The following is a 4,370-nucleotide window of genomic DNA, read 5'->3' as shown; positions in this document are numbered from 1 at the left end:
TTTGTGGACATTAACTATGGTCAATCAGATGGGAGCTGATGACAAGGAGGTAAAGGAGATTATGATTGTAGATAAAATTCTTCGAACTCTTACAATCTACTGTGAGTATACTGTGCCCGCAATTGAGGAGTCTTAACAATTTGAACATAATGATGTCAGAAGAGTTATCGGCATCACAAACCCATGAACAATATTAAATGAAAAACTACAAGTTAAAGTAGGGAAAAACTACAAAGTAAGTCACCAGAACAGTCGCAATCATACTAAAGAAAACCAATTGCTCGAATGAAGAGAGGGAAAATTATATTTCAAGTTTCGAAAAAGAATGCAACGATGATACCACACGAGCAGGATAACATTAAAGTACACTAATGTAATTGCAATATATATGATCATTACAAATTAGAGTGCTGGTATTATGAAAGTAATCACAAGAAACATCAGGTGAAGATTGCCAAAAAAAAAATGAAGAAAAATTGAAAACTTCATTATTGGTGTGCTATGGAGCAAAAGAGGAATGTCAGAACCCATAGATTCTTGATACGTGTTGCGACAATCACATGTGGGTAAGAATGATATGTTTTTGAGTTAAATGAATCAATCTGATCAGGGTTAAAATTCATAATAATGCAATAGTGTCAATTTTAGTAAAGGAAGAATATCCAAAACTGGAAGAATGGATCTTGAGAATCAATCTTAGATGTATTTTATGTTCTTGGACTTCATCATAATTTGTTGAGTATAGAACAACTGTCGAGACAAGGTTATGACATGCACATCTACAACCGGATGCAGACTAATATGAAAGTAAATATGACTCGAAATCAATTGTTTCTGCCTAATACTAATTGTGAAAATTTACCTTACTTTAATTACGTTATTTCTTATGATAATCGGTTGTGGCATAGGTGCTTTCGACACTTGAATTTTGCCCAATTGAAATTTCTTGCTAGAAAAAAGAAATAGTTTTAGTTTGCCATTTGTTGATTATTTGGGAAAAGTTTGTGAGTCATATGTTTTAGGAAAGAAACATATACATTACTTTCCTAAATATAATTTTTGGAGAGCAAAGAAATTGTTAAGAGTTGATTCATTCAAATTTTTGTTCTGTGAAAATTCCTTCTCAATTGAAGGTATTTTGTTGCACTTTTTATTGATGATTACTATTGGAAGGCATATGTTTATTGAAAAATAAATCTAATTCTTGTGATGCATTTAAAATATTTAAATTTTATGTCAAGAAACAAAATGGGAAATCAATTAACATTTTGAGTATTGATAGAGGCATTGAGTATACTATTTGTGATGATTTATTTTATATATAAAAATAGCATTAAACACCAATGGACAGCTTGTTACTCTCCATAGCAAAATAGAGAAGTGGAGAAGATGAATAGGAGATTCATTGATATGGTTAGATCTATGATGCACTCAAAAAAATTGTCTAAAGGTTTTTAGGCAAAAGTCTATGTTTATGCTATTTATTTTTTAAATAGGTGTTCTACTAGAAGCATTTATAGGAAGACACCACAAAAAGCGTAGAAGCCAAATATTCCACGTCTTAGGGTGTTTGATGCATTGCTTATGCTCATGTGCCTAATGCTTAGGAAGAAGCTGAATGATAAGGAAGAAAATATATTTTTATTGGCTACCGTCATGAAACAAAAGAGTATGAGCCGTTCATCCACTTATCCGAAAGGGAATATTTAGTCAAGATGCCATTTTTATGAGCAAGCTACTTGGAATTGGTCTATTGAAGAGTTGAAATTGTTGCCAAAGCCTTTAGTTATTTTTTTATAGAAATTTAAATAAGTAGGAAGAATGCTATGCTAGTAACTCTTTACCTTCTACAAATTTGTTCACTCTAGCATAGTCATCTAGTCATCTGCAACATCAACATCACTTGTCCGACCAAATTGTAGGATTATGTTATTAATAATAATACTGATTTAACTTACAAAGATGCCATGAATTTTTCCTTATTTGCAAATTGTGAGTCATTACCTTTTGAAGAAGCTACTAGAGATGATCAATGGGTTCAACCTATAAACGAAGAAATTCAAACAGTTGAGAAAAATAATGCTTAGGAGCTCACTACTCATGAGAAGAAGTCCATTAATGTAAATGGGTGTATAAGACAAAGTACAAGCCTAATGGAGAGGTAAATCATTTCAAACGTATTTGGTGCTGAAAGGCTATAAAACAAAAGGTAGGCATTGATTTTGAGGTATTCGTACCTATTTCCCAATTTTATATTTTGCGAATGATTATTTTTATTACTGCTTATAATTTTTAGAAAATTTTTTAAATGCATGTAAAACTTGCATTTTTTTAAAGTAGCATTTTTGAAGAAGAAATATATATTGATTATTTACAAGTTCTATTAGAAAAGGTGAAGTAAATAAAGTTTATAGACTTAAAAAAACTTTGTAAAGATTGAGGTAAGTCCAAAGAGCGAGGTATAAATGCATTGACTCTTATTTCCTAAATCATGGATTTTAAAAATGTATTTGATACATTGAATCTAATTTCTAGGGTGGCATTCTTATCATATGCTTATATGTGCATGATTTAATTTTTATCAGTGATAATCAAAAGATAACTACGGGTTTTAAAGAGGTCATGATTCATCATTTTGAGATAACAAATATGGATTCGATGTTTTATTTTCGTGGTATTGAAGTTGTTCTAATGAATAATGGCATACTTATTTCCTAGAAAAAAATATGCACATGATATTTTGAAAAAGTTTTGAATAGAATCTCGCAAACTAATTTCGACTCCGATTGAAGACAAGCTAAAATTTATGAACAATTCTGGTATTTTAGTTGACTCTATTGATTTCAAAAGGTTAATGGTAGTTTCTAATAGTAAACTTCCACTAGACCCCTTTTTTTTTTTTTTTTTTTTTTTTCTTTTTGGAGTTAGCCTTAATAGTAGATTCATGGAGTCTTCACATGAAATATATATATATAAGCAATTAACCATATTTTGAGATATATTGAAAGTACACATTCTAATGAAATATTTTATTCATATTATTAGCAAAGTGGAGCTTGTTGGATATAGATAGTGATTAGATTGGACACACTTAAAACTCGGAAGGGTACTTTGGGTTATACCTTTCAACTTGATTCCTGAAATTTTCTCTTCATCTTCTAAAAAACAACACATGGTTGCTCTTTCTAATGTTGAAGCAGAGCATATTATATTGCTATCGGTGGTAGTCCTACTCATAGAGTTTGGTTGCACAGGATATTTAGTGTACTACAACACCAAGATAATCCTACAAAGATTTTTTTATGATAATAAGTATTCTAATGCTTTGAAAAACAATTCAATTTTCCACGATAGAAGCAAGCATATCGATATCAAATATCATTATGTTCGGACTTCGTTGCTTGAAATAGAAATTATAATTAAATTTTGTTTGTTCGAAGGTCAAGATATAAATATTTTTATGAAATCGCTTAAAGTGAATATTTCTTTCAACCCCAAAGAATTAATGGAAATGATGAGTTTTAAATAACTTGATTAAAGGAAAGTTATGTAAGAATAAACTAAATTTCTTATTATTTATTATATGAGTTTCTATATTTAATCTGTGTTAGAAAATTGTAAGTCTTTATTTGTTATGTGTTTCCATATTCAATCTTGTTAGTAAACCCTAAATACTTTAGTAATGTTATGAATGTATATCTCCACAATATTTAGCCTTGTGTATCAAAAATTGAAAGAGTATTTTTATCTATTGTATGTGCTTTCAAATTCGGTTTAGTATGAGTAGGAAACTCTAAATATTTTAGTATTATGTATGTGCCTCCACAATTCTTGATGACCACTCTACATTAATAAAAAAATAAAAATAAAACATTGCTCTTAATTAAAACTATTCACCTTTGATGCATTAATTTTCTAAATCCTGCAATGAAGCCAAACCTCCTAGAAAAATTGACAGAAAATTATATGACATGTGCGGAACTGCTGCGTAAAGCTAGAGGCAAATAGAAATTGTTCCATGAGAAGTTGAAAATAACTTTATGAACAATAAAGACAATCACGAAAAAATTATTACGAACCCATTAGTGATGTTCAGTAGAATTCAACCATCTTTCTTGGAAAGACATCTTAAAATCTATTCTGCACAAGCATTAAATTGAAATTAAATCATAACTTGGGGGAATTGTTCGAGAAAAATTAAAATTCTCAACCATCAAATTGGCAGTACAAGAAAGCTTTATGGAGGCTTTCTTGTACTGCTTGACATTCAGCTCATGAGTTTTTCATAATTTGCATGTTCCTGTTGCCTGATCGAACTGACTAACCATAAATTTAAGATTAAAACAGATAACTGGACAAGATATAAATTA

Source organism: Malania oleifera, chromosome 2, assembly GCF_029873635.1.
Source record: "Malania oleifera isolate guangnan ecotype guangnan chromosome 2, ASM2987363v1, whole genome shotgun sequence".
Taxonomy (NCBI): Eukaryota; Viridiplantae; Streptophyta; class Magnoliopsida; order Santalales; family Ximeniaceae; genus Malania; species Malania oleifera.
The sequence above is the reverse complement of the archived record's forward strand: the minus strand, read 5'-3'. Positions refer to the sequence as shown.